This window comes from Thalassophryne amazonica, chromosome 2, assembly GCF_902500255.1.
Source record: "Thalassophryne amazonica chromosome 2, fThaAma1.1, whole genome shotgun sequence".
Taxonomy (NCBI): Eukaryota; Metazoa; Chordata; class Actinopteri; order Batrachoidiformes; family Batrachoididae; genus Thalassophryne; species Thalassophryne amazonica.
This window is the reverse complement of record NC_047104.1, coordinates 65,637,469-65,653,578: the sequence shown is the minus strand read 5'-3', so window position 1 is coordinate 65,653,578 and position 16,110 is coordinate 65,637,469.

Sequence of the window (16,110 nt, the reverse complement as noted above, 5' to 3'; positions counted from 1 at the left end):
CTTTGGCAATCATCAGCTCGACTACATTAACTGCACCAGTGTTGGTCTTAAATTATATTTGACAAATCAGACAGCTGCTTTTGGAAGTTGATGTTTCACAATGCAAGTGTATATAATAAATTAGAACTTTTAATACACCACCACATAAACAACAAAATTCAGGTTTTTATTATGAAATAACACCAGAGATGCAAGCTCTTTTACATTATTCTCATAATTTAATGATGATTGCAGCACCCCCACCACATGCTAATTTGAATGACATCATCATGTGACGTCATTCAGGTAAGAGGTCTGATACATTTTGCCCCACAGGAGCAGGGAATGTTTCAATATCTCAGCTAATTCTTGACATATGCCCATTAGTGTCTTTTAGACAGTGGTGGGCACAACTAACCAAAACGTTAGCTTTGATAACTGCTAATCCACTAACTGAAAAGTTAACTTTTATAAAGCTAAACCGCAAAAAAGTTTAGCGGAGGTTACAGCTAACTGCTAACTTTTAGTACTGATAAGCCAGTTTCAAGTTTTAAGCACCACCAAAATTTCTGATTAAAATCTAAAGTGATCACAACCCCCCCCCCCCCAACAAAAAAAACAAACAGTGAGCCAAAGCTTCTGTCTTACGTAGTCAGACGGCTGTAAGCTCAGTCTTCCTTCAGCAGAAGCGAGCAGAGCAGCTGTTGTTGCCCAAAAGGGTGAAAAGAAAAAAAAAAAGTCATTTACTTTCTACATATAAAAAGACAGACAGCATGGAGGCGACATGAAGCGCAACACACTTTTCACTTATGGTTTTACACATAAACAGCTAATTCCGAACAGTTTGTCGATATTAACGGTAACTGTCATTTTTACAGAAAGACAATATCACACATATGGCATATCTTTTAAAGGTATGTGCTAAATTCTGAAGGTTTGAGCTTTAACAGACGTGCTGAAAGACATTATGGGAAATTCATGTCTTTCAAGCACCCCCCCTCATCAAAATGTATCAAACACTGCCATCTACTAGATGGGAGTGTGAATAGTGGCCCATGTTGAGCGTGTATTACTTCACAAACAGAATTTTCGGTTTTGCAAATGCTTTTTTATATATATATTTCAAATACACATTTTTTGTAAAAACCAACATACACATTACTGTAAGTTGTGTGTTGGTTTTTACAAATAACTAAACAACCCAGTGAAGGAGACTCATTTTTCCCATAATGCCTTTCGGTAAGTGTGTCTGTTAAAGCTCAAACCTTCAGAATTTAGCTCATCCTTTAAAAGATATGTCATATATTTTCTCTGTAAAAATGATAGAGGTACCATTCGGAATTAGGTGTTTGAGTAAAACCATGAGTGAAAAGTGTGTTGCACTTCATGTCTTCTCCACAGTTGTTGGTTTTTTCCTTCTTCTTCCTTTGGGGCACCAGTAGCACGCTCGCTCTGCTCTCTTCTGCTGAGGGAGGACTGAGCTCACAGCCATCTGACTATTGCAAAACACGCAACAGGTTAAGTATTAAAATGAATGATTTTGATTCACTATGCCAGCAAAAAAATAAGCTAGCGGACTCAAAGTTAACAGAGATAAATTTAGTGGAAGCTAAGTGGTCTGCTGATGGTTTTCAAAATTAGCTGAAAAACTAATCCGCTAATTAGAAAAGTTAACTTTTCTAATTAGCGGATTAGCGGAACTGTGCCCACCACTGGTTTTAGAAAGTGACTTCTGATTTGACCTTGACCTTACACCTATGACCTATGGCACGATTGGCGTTGTGAGCAGACTGTCCACTGAGTTTATCCACAAAGTTTGATGCCATAGCTTTTTTCATTTTGAAGATAAAGCAGCAGGCAGACATGGCCGGTGTCTTTCTGCCAACATTGGAAGCGGCGCACAAAACGTTTCACTGCAATAATGTGAACACAGAAATGGAACCTTTTTCTCTCTGTTGCTTTAAATGCGAAGAAGCTACAGCTTGCCATACCGACCCCTCTCTGTCCCATTGGCACTTGGGTGCACCTTCTTTTATCTTATAACAGGGCAGTTCTACATGCAGAATTGTGGGAGTGAAGATATTTAGCATGAAACGCCAGTCATTTTTAAGGGAAATTTAAAAACTTTATTTTTGCACAATATGACCTCTATTTGTTGTTGTTGTTGTTTGTTTACTTGTGAGTTTTCAATGACTAACTTGTTTTAGTAAATTTTGTGCATCCAGCCCGTTGTGTGGTTCTAAACGTGCGCTGAATAAAGCCGATTCCACTGCCCTTAGTGCACAGTGCATAGTTTGTTTCCATATCTTTGTAAAATGTGCGTTTGAAGGCCGTAAGCTACCTGCTTTGACATGATTGATGGAGATTTCACCAACAAATTTTGTTCTGCCTTTAGTTGTGTGCAACACTGTACGCCACCCAGCAGTGACCTCACCAACAGAAACACAGTGCTTTTTTTTTTAGCCCACTGTGGGCATCTCTGTACCTTCACTGCAACACTAAACAACAGCAGAATGGAGCCACACAAATCAATGCCCAACTTTAACCCACAACCAAAGGCTGGGAGCTGCTCTAAATATTTTACCATTCTGCAGACCCCAAAATGATCAATAAAAATGTCTTTCTTAAAAGTTATTTACAATGGGCAGTGTTGTGCAATAGTTTTAGGCACACTACAATTTTGATTTGAAAAAAGTACCATGATTTTTATTTTGTTCCTGAAATTTGAGATGTCCAGTCACTGCTGTTCTAATTGCTTTTCTTTTTTGTTATGTGTACTGTCCACAGTGAAAGATGGAAAAACTACAGTGGTGACTTTTTATACGACATATATACTGGCACCATGTGGGGGGGGTGTCCAAATTGGTCAGGAAGGAATGGAAACTAATGCAAACCTTGATCACTTGATAACAAAATAAATAAGGCCTCATTAAAAAACATTAGTTTATCATCCTTGACATCAGAAAAAGTGATGCAGAAGGGCAGCACAGAGGCTCACACACAATTTACAGCCAGATACGGTAGACATCGGTTTACTGTGATGTGATACCGGTTTACGGCCGTGTGATGAGTTGATTTCAATATTGCAGAATGTTGCTGTTTGTTGTGCTGATTCTCTGCAAATGGACCAATTTGATGCTGGCAATACTGGTGTTCCAGACTGAATAGTGTCAGCCCCCCCCGCAATAAACTGTCTCCTTGCTTTCACTGCGCATGCATCGGTTCAGGGCGTCAGCAGCGATTCACCCAATTATCGCCTCGTTTCTGTTTAGAACGGCCTAGTTTCTGCTTCAGACAGACTTTAGAATGATTTAAGAGGTTTTACTTTGTCATCTGATGGTTATAATCACATTATTTATTGATCGGTAGAGAGTCAGACTCAGAGAGTCAGACTCAGACTCGCTGGTGTTGCGCTCTGATCGCTCTCCCATCTTTTATAATGAAATAATGCTGAATTTATGTGGAAAGGATTGTTGTACAAAAGCTTCAGATATCTGTCACTGAGATAGATGATTTAAGGAGAAACGAGGTGATAATTGGTGAATTGCTGCTGATGCTTCAAAATGATGCATGCGCAGTGAAGGCAGGAGGATCAGTTTTTAGGGGGGGAATGTTCAGTCTGCAACACCGGCAGTGCCTCCTTTGTGGGCGCAGGGCCGTGTGATGATGAGTCAGCACTCTAGTTCTTCTATCTTTCCCTCTTGTATGGCCATGGTGCATGACAACACTTACAGTCAGTGTAAACCAGTTGTTAAATCCTGATTATATGTCATTTGCTTTTCTTATAAATTGCAGAAGAATTTTTTGTTTTGTTTTTTATGTGAAATGTGCCTGTAATGTTTGCATAGAACTGCTTACGCATTTACAATTTACAAATATAATAATCTACAGTTAATTACATTTGAACTTCACATTGTCCCACAAGAAAACGTGGTGTTACATAGTTGTGCAAACTTTTTGATTGTTGCCTTTGTAAAGCATTACAACAGTAACGGTGGTCCATCTTTAATTTTGAGTGGCTCCACATTAATGCAAAACCAACTTCATGAATGTAATCCATGTATTATGTTGGAAACCTTTTAGGGCTTCGACAGGAGCCTGTTTTCTGAAAATAGCAGGCAGTCTATAGCCACATCTTTTCAGTTCTGGTTTCCTCATTGTAAAGAAAGAGCACAATAGAAATAGCTGTTAGTACTACACTGTGTAGTACTTCGGTAAGATGCATCAGAGACGCACAGCTTCGTCTCAGTGTTACTGAAACATCATAAGCTTAGTTGACTGAATAACTATTAGACAAATGTGGTCTTGCCTGCATGATTTTTTTTTTTGTATTTGTTGTGTACAAATAACATTGTGAACTGTATTTTTTGTATCATTGAGATTGTGACTGTTGTTTTTATTATATTGTACATAAAAGCACTTTATTTTAATTTTTTATGATAAATGAATAAAATACATTTTGACACAAGCCAGTGAGTGCAAATAATTGTGGAAGTGTCCTGTGATTTTAGAAAGAGAACAAATACCATCTTTGTCATTGGGGGGGGTGTCACTGATCATTTTAAAAGTGGAACGATTTTTTTTAAAGTAATTTTTTGTTATTTATTGAACCAGGTTACTCTCACTGACATTAAATTCAAAGTTAAAACTAACCAAGAACAGCAGCAGCACATGTAGTTTCACATGCAACATGAAATCACATCAAACCTGAATATTCAGTCCAGCAAAAGTGCAGAAAGTGTACCTATAAGTTTACTGAGTGAAACTATAACTATGTCCTGATTTCTGAGCTCATTTATCCCTTGTATAAATGGACACTTGCTTTGTAAAGCGGTAGCTGATCCGCTGTCACTAAGCATTTAATGATGAGCAAAGAATGTAATTAGTTTCCATTATGAACTTGTCACTATTCTGTAAAGTGTCCTTTGTTTGTTTTGTCTTTAAAAACAGTTCGGGTCAGCTTGCCTTTCAGTTTTCATTGCACTGCTGCATATTACATGGTGACATTTAATTTGTGGTGGAACTGGAGAACATGTTCATGTTTCATAGGATGAAAAAAAAATAAAACTGGAAGGTCTTTTAAAGCCATCAACACTTTCTTGGACATGCTCCTTCCTTCTGAGAGAAAAAGATTATTTTAATCTGAAATCTCTGCAGGGAAAACCTTTGTTGATAAAGACAATTCACCCTCATTTTCTGTTGTCTTGTTCAGAGTTGATTTCAAACATGTAGAGATTACAGCCATTTTAATGCTCATTCCCTCTATAATCTGAGGTCATAAGTAAGAATTATTGTGAAAATTAATCAGGTTAAAAAAACATAATGGATACACAAATATTCCCAACTGATTGAATATATCTTGCACTTCATTTATATCCATCATTAAGAAATACGATCTAATTATGGCTCACCACTTAGATATGATTGGTTTATGTGAAACCTGGCTTACATCTACTGCTGTCCTTCCCCTAAATGAGGCCTGCACACCGGCGTGCACATTTAGTCACATCCCTCGTGATATGAAGGAAGATGGGGGTGTTGCTCTAATTTATAAATCTGGGTTTAGTTTACAAGCTGTTGGAGGTCAAAAATATCATTTGTTTGAACATCTGATTCTCCGCTCTGCACATACTCTGAATTCTTTGATGAATTTGGTGAGTTTATCTCTAATTTGTCAACCCATGCAAGATAACATTCTGATTGTTGGTGACATCAACATTCATATAAATCAGCCTTCTGACCCCCTCTGCAAATCATTTATGGAAATTATGGATGTAGGGTTCCAGAAATACATTTCAGGGTTTGACACACACATTAGTGGAAATACCCTGGATATGGTCCTCTTTTGCGGTATTGCTGTCACAAATATTGACATTATGCCTCTCATGTCAGTGGTCTCTGATCACTCACTTATTAAGTTTACAGTTTCGCTGCCGTGTTAAGTGGAACAAGAACCTTGTTTTTCATTCCAGCAACACATCAACTCTTCAACTGCAGTTGAACTCAGAGCTAGACTGCCTGATATCTTAGTGTAACTTTTGGAAAATGACCGTTCAGTAGAGTCTTATGGAAATTCAGCGCTCAAAACTACACTCAACGTAATCGCTCCTCCTATATTAAAACCACGCTTCACTCCCCGCCCACCCAAAATGCAGTCGACTTGGTTTAGTGATTACTTGCATGGCCTCAAGCATAAGGCTAGAGGTCAAGGAAGAAAATGGCGCAGTTCAAAACTAGAAGTGTTCCACCTTGCATGGCGTGATGCTATCTTAGACTATAATCTTGCATTACTGCCAGCAAAGCGGACCTATTACTCTGATTTGATCACCAAAAACAAGCATAATTCAAACTTCTTGTTTGACACGGTAGCAACACTTATTCATGTATGACCACTGTAAGTCACTCTGTTTACAGCTCAAGATTTTTTAGATTACTTCAAGAAGAAAATAGATGACATTAGGTTAAACATATCTCATCATGCCTTAACCCAGCCACTACACCCTGCTATTGAGCTGGGTACCATCACTGAAGTATTACCTAGATTTACAGAATTTGATAGTATCTCACTAGGCGTGCTGATGAAACTTGTAATGTCTGCTAAAAGCACAAACTGCTTGTTAGATCCGATACCAACAAAACCGTTTAAGGACCTGTGGCCCACTCTTGGACCGACTGTGCTGGAAATTATCAGTATGTCATTAACTTCGGGATCTGTTCCTAAAGATCTGCAGTGATTAAACCATTACTTAAGAAATCTAACCATGACCCTAGTATATTGAAAAACTATAGGCCGACATATAATTTTGTTCTAATAGTTTGGAAAAAGTGGTCTCACATCAGCTCGTGGACCACCTTCCTGAGAATAATCTCTTTGAGCTACTGCAGTCTGCATTTAGAACATATCATTCCACTGAGACAGCTCTCACTAAAATGATAAATGATCTTCTGCTTGCAGTGTATTCTGACACCACTACGGTTCTGGTGCTGTTAGATCTTAGGGCTGTATTTGATACTGTGGATCACCATATTCTACTTGATAGGTTGGAGAATCATTTTGGGATTACTGGGAGTGCCCTTGGATGGATGACATCAGACCTAACCAGTCGTTCTCACTATGTCTTGTTCAACAACACTACCTCTAACCTGGTTCCACAGGGGTCCACCTTTGGCCCCTTGCTTTTCTTCCTTTATATAGCAACCCTTGGGCACATATTGCGGCGTTTTGGGATTACCTTTCATTGCTGATGATACTCACTTTTACATGCTGATAACTGCTAGTAATATCATACAGATAAAATCCTTAGAGGATTGCCTTGCATCAGTGAAAAGCTGGATGTCTAGCAATTTCCTACTTTTGAACTCAGACAAGACTGAAATGATGGATCTTGGTCCAGTGAGACTTTGGCATCAATTTGACCAGGTAGCAATTAGCCTAGGCTCATGTGTCAAAGTGAGGAACCTTGGGGTGATTTTTGACCCTACGTTGTCCTTTGACCTCCACATTAGAGATATTACAAGGACTGCTTTCTTTCACGTGTGAATTATTGCAAAGATTCGTCCCATCCTGTCTATGCTGAGACCCTGATTCATGTATTGTTTCTTCTAGAATGGACTACTGCAATGTTCAATTTTCTGGTTAACCGCAGTCCAGCATTAGAAGTCTCCACTTGGTGCAAAATACTGCTGCCAGACGCTTGACAGGAAGCAGAATGTTTGACCACATTACACCCATTTTGACATCTCTTCACTGGCTTCCTGTCCCAGTGAGCTCAGATTTTAAAGTTCTGCTATAAACCTATAAAATTATTCACAGACGAGCACCTCCCTACTTAGCTGACCTAATTAAACCCTACGTACCGGCCCGGGCTCTGCATTGTCAGGGCGCAGGGGTACTTTGTGTCCCCAGGGTGAATAAAAAGTCTGAGGGTCACAGAATTTTCTCTTATCATGCCCCTTTTCTGTGGAATGATCTCCCTGCATCAATAACACAGTCAGATTCTGTAGAGACTTAAGTCCAGACTTAAGAAGCATTTATTTTCCCTTTCATATGGCTAGCATACTGACATAGTACGGTACTATGCTTCCTACCCTTTTAATTTCATTTTATCAGGAAACGGAGTGGGCTGCGGCCTCAACGTTATCTAAATTCTGGGTCTGTTAGTGAAGCTTAGGACAAGTGGCCGACGATCACCATAGTATTTCTTTTGCTTTGTTATTGCCTAATGCTGATGAATTACACCTTAAGTGTAGTTTTTCTGGCTGACAGATTCTGTTTTCTTTTTCTCTCTGTCTGAGATGTGGCTGGATTCATATGCTGGATTGGATGATTTATGTGGCAGATGCAGGACGGCTTCTGCTGTAGGAACAGATCCACTGAGTGGCTCGATGACCCGATGATGAAGAAATGTGAGAGAATAAGGTTTACTTCTGCATGTGACACATTTTAAAAGCGAGCTGGAAGAAGTGTATGCTTCTTTCACAAAAAATCCTTATCGCAGGCTTGTGTGGATGTATGATTATTTGTATTTTCAAACATAGCCACTGTGAAATAATCTCAAAATAACAGTTTAATTCTCTAATGTAGTACATTTCTGTGCAAAAACATTCTCTCTCACTAACAACCATCTGCTCCGAATATCCATCATCAATAATCATTGATCTGGTGTTAACTTTCAGCAGATTTTAATCATCCTCATTATGTGCCCTTAATCTGGTGAGTTACATGATATCATTTATTGTCTTGGAGTTACGCTAAAAACAATGGAGAGAATGGACTCATTTGTCTATCTACAACCCCTGGCAAAAATTATGGAATCACCGGCCTCGGAGGATGTTCATTCAGTTGTTCAATTTTGTAGAAAAAAAGCAGATCACAGACATGACACAAAACTAAAGTCATTTCAAATGGCAACTTTCTGGCTTTAAGAAACTATAAGAAATCAAGAAAAAAAGATTGTGGCAGTCAGTAACGGTTACTTTTTTAGACCAAGCAGAGGAAAAAAAATATGGAATCACTCAATTCTGAGGAAAAAATTATGGAATCACCCTGTAAATTTTCATCCCCAAAACTAACACCTGCATCATATCAGATCTGCTCGTTAGTCTGCATCTAAAAAGGAGTGAACACACCTTGGAGAGCTGTTGCACCAAGTGGACTGACATGAATCATGGCTCCAACACGAGAGATGTCAATTGAAACAAAGGAGAGGATTATCAAACTCTTAAAAGAGAGTAAATCATCACGCAATGTTGCAAAAGATGTTGGTTGTTCACAGTCAGCTGTGTCTAAACTCTGGACCAAATACAAACAACATGGGAAGGTTGTTAAAGGCAAACATACTGGTAGACAAAGGAAGACATCAAAGCGTCAAGACAGAAAACGTAAAGCAATATGTCTCAAAAATCGAAAAATGTACAACAAAAGAAATGAGGAACGAATGGGAGGAAACTGGAGTCAACGTCTGTGACCGAACTGTAAGAAACCGCCTAAAGGAAATGGGATTTACATACAGAAAAGCTAAACGAAAGGCATCATTAACACCTAAACAGAAAAAAACAAGGTTACAATGGGCTAAGGAAAAGCAATTGTGGACTGTGGATGACTGGATGAAAGACATATTCAGTGATGAATCTCGAATCTGCATTGGGCAAGGTGATGATGCTGGAACTTTTGTTTGGTGCCTTTCCAATGAGATTTATAAAGATGACTGCCTGAAGAGAACATGTAAATTTCCACAGTCATTGATGATAGATATGGGGCTGCATGTCAGGTAAAGGCACTGGGGAGATGGCTGTCATTACATCATCAATAAATGCACAAGTTTATGTTGATATTTTGGACAATTGAAAGGATGTTTGGGGATGATGAAATCATTTTTCAAGATGATAATGCATCTTGCCATAGAGCAAAAACTGCAAAAACATTCCTTGCAAAAAGACACATAGGGTCAATGTCATGGCATACGGTCAATGTCAATGAGCAGATCTGATTTGATGCAGGTGTTAATTTGGGGGATGAAAATTTACAGGGTGATTCCATAATTTTTTCCTCAGAATTGAGTGATTCCATATTTTTTTCCTCTGCTTGGTCTAAAAAAGTAACCGTTACTGATTGCCACAATCTTTTTTTCTTGATTTCTTATAGTGTTTCTTAAAGCCAGAAAGTTGCCATTTGAAATGACTTTAGTTTTGTGTCATGTCTGTGATCTGCTTTTTTTCTACAAAATTAAACAACTGAATGAACATCCTCTGAGGCCGGTGATTCCATAATTTTTGCCAGGGGTTGTATATATTTGCTCATTTTACAGGGCACATGCCCAGGCTTTTCCAGAGCCTAGGAACCCTTACCAAAAAATAGTACTGATAAGTATATAAAAAGTAAACTGGAAGTATACCTGAAACATACTTGCATGTACTACTTTTTGGTAAGGGAATATGTAAATGCATGCTCAATGCAATTTTGTTATACTTCTAATTAAATGACTATTTCTTTCCTGCGTCTAATTTTGGCCCACATTAAATGTCTTCCATATTTGCAGTGTCCTCTGTGCAACTGCTCAGAACACTGGCATCAACACATTAGAGGAGGTATAAAAAAGACTTCTTGTGTCTCTTGAATTAGATCAGCTAAGTCTTTTCTTTCCACACATATCTCATTAAAGCTGACTTCCTTTCTTGGCCTGTATTCAGTTGAACAGAATTTATGCAACGTGCTGATTCTGCATATGCACATCATCGTTATTCAGGTCCTGCTCGCTGTCTGAGATGGAAACAGCAATACTACAGACTTAATTATTCCCGCTGTCATCACAGCAAATTCACTGGATTCCACTCAGCTCACAATCAGGCCAAGCTGTTGCTTCTGCATGAGAAAAATATGCTCTTTGTGCTTGTGTTAGAGGACATAATGTCACAGAGTCTGGCTCAGAATCTAATCACCTCTTCCTTGACCTTAGGCCAACCTCTGCTCGCAGTCACTGGATTGTGCCTGTGTGTTTTTGAGATATTGTGCGACCAGATGAACGAGTGGTAGATATGTTGAAAACCAGCTCTTCTGCATGTGTGGCTTTAAAGCTAGAGAAAACATAAAAGTAAACAAACTTCATTCCAGTTTTTGCCAAATCACGTTCCACAATTAGGAAGGCATGTTAAAAATGTCACGGTCTGCACTGCCACCTAGTGGTGACTGTGACAAAGCGTGACAAACCTCAAATCATCAGGGGCCATATGTACAAAGAGTGCTTACGCACAAAAACCAGGTGTACGTCTGTCTCCATGTCCATGTGCAAATGTATCAAAACTGACGTGAGCGTGGAAATGTGCAGTGCCTCATGCAAAAGTCCAGGCTGGCATACACACGTTTCTACAGCTACTGGTCTACTGTGGACATGTAATGGTCATGCTGGGAACCGTTAATAGAGTGAAAACAAGAGGTAGGGTTGCCAACTCTCTGAAAAATAAATAAGGGACACCTCACTGGCAGGGCTGACCAGCCCATGGAAATATAGACTGGAATGGACATGCGCGCCTCTATCTATTAGCGTCACTCAGGACAGGAAGGTGCCATTACTAAGGGTGGAAATGTGCAGCTCATCAATAATAAACTGACTGCTTTTTTTGCACTAGCGTCACTATTTCTTAATGGATTTTAATAAATGTAGGCTTGTTTCAAAGCCCTTTGAAAGCTCTTTCCAATGCACCTATGCATGTGGGTGGAAAAAAAAAAAAACTTTTATGTAAAATGCAGAAATCTGGGGAAATTACAACAAACTGTGCTGCTTTTCTCACTTTATTGTCACTATTTGTTAACAGATTTTAATAAAAGTAGGCTTGTTTTAAAGCCCTTTAATTGCTCTTTCTAATGAACCCATACATGTCTAGGTAGAAAAAATGTTTTATGTAAAGTGTGGAAATTTGTGGAAAATATTCCATTCTGTTCATTTACTGTGATTTTTTTTTCCTGTCATCATAATTCTCGATGGATTTTTATAAATGACGCTTGTAAGTTGTATTCATGCTAATTAAAAGGTCTAACGAACCCATACATGTCTGGATAAACAATCCTTATGTATTAAAATATTAATCTGAAGTATGTCTTGCCATTGTGCTCATTTATCTTGCTGCTTTTTCCACTGTAATATTACTGCTAGTCTTTTAATAACATATATATGATTTTTACTAACATTTTATTACAAGTAGATATAAAGCCATTCAGAATTTATGACTTTTGACCCTCAGTCAGAGTAAAAAGTATCTCCTCCATCCCCTCCAACCACACTGTTAAAATTTAAATGCCTCCTGTGACCACCATGTACATATCATATTAAACAACAGCTGCAAGTATATATACATAAATATATTTAAACATTTTTGTTTCCGCATGTGAACGCAGCTTAATGAAAAGAACTTATGGTGTTGAGTTATAGTCTCAGTATACTGACATTAAATTGCGGCATAACGATTTTAAAATAATTTGTTTTACATAATTACATTAAGGCTCTTGTACAGTTCATTTTAGTATTGGAGAATTTGTTTTTGTGGTTCGTGCAGTTGATGATGAAGCACTGGGTGCCTTTTTTCTCCTCATATCGCTTCTGTTTAACAGGATCAAGGTCTCTCTCCACCCTCAGTAATGGCCGCCGTGCGGCACGCCGCTAGTCACATGACGTCCATTCCAGTCTCTATTTCCATGGACCGGCCAACTGACCTTTGCCTTCACCCTTCCCAGCGTGTGTGTGAAACGATTTTTAACCATTTGACTATTGACTTGACCCTGAATTTAAGTAGATGCATACATGCATTTGTTATGATATGAACATGCGGAAAACAAATTATTATTTAGCAATTTATTTTTAGTGCAAAATAAATTTTCACTCATAATTTCAATATGAGCATCCTGTCCTGCTTCAAAATATATAAAAAAAATTTCTTTAAAATCTTTCTGTCGTGTTATTGCTTAAAAGTGTATAAATTAACAAAAAATATCATCCAAAACAATGTAACATTGAAAGTCTGAAAAAGTAAGCAATACTTACAATACTTATAGCTGTTGTTGCGCACCTTTTCCACCCAGACATTTTCCTTTTCCCATTTGCCCGTGTATTTTTGCTTTCTTTTTTGTTTTGTTTTTTTCGAGGAGGAGTAACGACGTTACAGACATTGCTGTTCGTAGGCGTATCTGCAGTGCCATGCTGATTTGTTATGGTCGTCCGACGACCGTCGTCGGCTCATGATTCTCGTCCGGTATCTTCTTGCGAGCAGATGTCCCTCAACCAATGAGATAAGAGTGATTCTGTATCGTCAACTCGTGTCTGTCAGCTCACTGGTGAAGAGCAGGAGAGAGGCTGGGATCAAATTTACCGTAAGTTTCCATATAAAGCGCCAGTCAATTCCATTGACATTTTACAGACTTTTTGATTCTCACAGAAATACGGGACAAACTGCGTCCCGTTTCAGGTCAATATGGAACGCACACTTTTATTTCCAAATAAGGGACGATTCCGTTTTTCAAGGGACGGTTGGCAACCCTACATCAGAGTGATGTGCACATCAGTGGCACAGTGATGAACATTTAGTACACCCATGTGTTTGCAGTTATATGGATGGATATAAAAGCATGCGCAAAGTGTCCAAATGAGGATAATTGACTCATAAACCGGTTTTGATCACCAAGGCCACTGTGAGTGGAGTTGCGCACAGAACTGCGGTTGGCCCAGAGCGCAATATGGCGAGAACCCAGGGGTTGTCTGTGCCCACACAGGTGCTGACCACGCTGGGCTTCCTGGCATCAGGGGCATTCCAATGTGAGCTGCTTGATTGGTCAGGAGCGTGCCAGTCAACCTTGCGGAAGACAATCATCCGACTGTCATCCAGGTGCATTCCAACATTACTGCGCTTTTTGCAGCGAAAGCCGGTTTCCCCAATGTAAATGGAACTATTAACGGCATGCATGTTGCTATGAAGGCGCCATCACATGATGAATTTGTTTCTGTTAATAGGAAACATTTTCATTCCATCACTGTTCAAATCATACACTCAACAAAAATATAAACGCAACACTTTTGGTTTTGCTCCCATTTGTATGAGATGAACTCAAAGATCTAAAACTTTTTCCACATACACAATATCACCATTTCCCTCAAATATTGTTCACAAACCAGTCTAAATCTGTGATAGTGAGCACTTCTCCTTTGCTGAGATAATCCATCCCACCTCACAGGTGTGCCATATCAAGATGCTGATTAGACACCATGATTAGTGCACAGGTGTGCCTTAGACTGCCCACAATAAAAGGCCACTCTGAAAGGTGCAGTTTTGTTTTATTGGGGGGGGGGATACCAGTCAGTATCTGGTGTGACCACCATTTGCCTCATGCAGTGCAACACATCTCCTTCGCATAGAGTTGATCAGGTTGTCAATTGTGGCCTGTGGAATGTTGGTCCACTCCTCTGCAATGGCTGTGCGAAGTTGCTGGATATTGGCAGGAACTGGTACACGCTGTCATATACGCCGATCCAGAGCATCCCAAACATGCTCAATGGGTGACATGTCCGGTGAGTATGCTGGCCATGCAAGAACTGGGACATTTTCAGCTTCCAAGAATTGTGTACAGATCCTTGCAACATGGGGCCGTGCATTATCCTGCTTCAACATGAGGTGATGTTCTTGGATGGCACAACAATGGGCCTCAGGATCTCGTCACGGTATCTCTGTGCATTCAAAATGCCATCAATAAAATGCACCTGTGTTCTTCGTCCATAACAGATGCCTGCCCATACCATAACCCCACCGCCACCATGGGCCACTCGATCCACAACATTGACATCAGAAAACCGCTCACCCACACGACGCCACACATGCTGTCTGCCATCTGCCCTGAACAGTGTGAACCGGGATTGATCCGTGAAGAGAACACCTCTCCAACGTGCCAAATGCCAGCGAACGTGAGCATCTACCCACTCAAGTCGGTTACGACGACGAACTGGAGTCAGGTCGAGACCCCGATGAGGATGACGAGCATGCAGATGAGCTTCCCTGAGACGGTGTTATATGGCTGGGGGGCCTGGCTGCCTTTTTGTTTCTGTCCTTTGTTTCTCCTTCCAGGTGGCTTGCATTTGGGACTGAGTGGCTGTGTTGCTGAGGTTATCAGGACCTCACCCTGATCACCTGCGGCTCGTCAGGACTCACAGCTGAGGTGCATCTATATGGATTGGAACATGGTGGCATTTAAGACTGGAGTATACAGTGTGTATTTGCCAGAGACTCAGACGGGTGAGATCGTCGTCTCGGGAGCCATCTCATCATCAATGGATGCAGAGAACGTCCAGGGTTTGATGCACAGTCTGTGAAAGAGGAGGGGGTGAGGTCTCACGCTCGTCAGCACACTTCCTGAGGTACGTTAGATTTTGTGACTAACATTTATACAGTCAGTAAATGTGGTGTCCCTCACACCTTTATTATATTGAGCTGTACGTTAGTCATGTATCGGCTTCCACTGCAGTGGAGTTTTGTGAACCGGATGTTCCATGCCTGCAGGTTGGGAAGTTGATTAGTAATCAAGCCAGGAAGTGTTTGCTGTTTGTACACCTTTAAGTGTTCTCTCTGTGTGTAGAGTGTGGACTCACATAATGGTTCCTTCTTTCACAGACTCGGTTTGTTGCGGCCACCTGGGGGGTGTCGGCGGGGTCCTTGGGTCCGAACAGCTTCTGGCTCCGGACCGTTAGCGCTGCTGGGAGCGCACCACGCCAGACCGCACTTTCTGTTATTTTTGTATCACTGTTATGTATTAAATTCAGTTAGCCTTTGTACCGTGCTCTGCTTATTTCATACTGGGTCCTTCAAACGCTGGTCGGTTCTCCGAGCTGCGTCCGACACATAACAGACGGTTTCTGACAGTTTGTGCAGAAATTCTTTGGTTCTGCAAACCGATTGTTTCAGCAGCTGTCCGAGTGGCTGGTCTCAGACGATCTTGGAGGTGAACATGCTGGATGTGGAGGTCCTGGGCTGGTGTGGTTACACGTGGTCTGCGGTTGCGAGGCTGGTTGGATGTACTGCCAAATTCTCTGAAACGCCTTTGGAGACGGCTTATGGTAGAGAAATGAACATTCAATACACGAGCAACAGCTCTGGTTG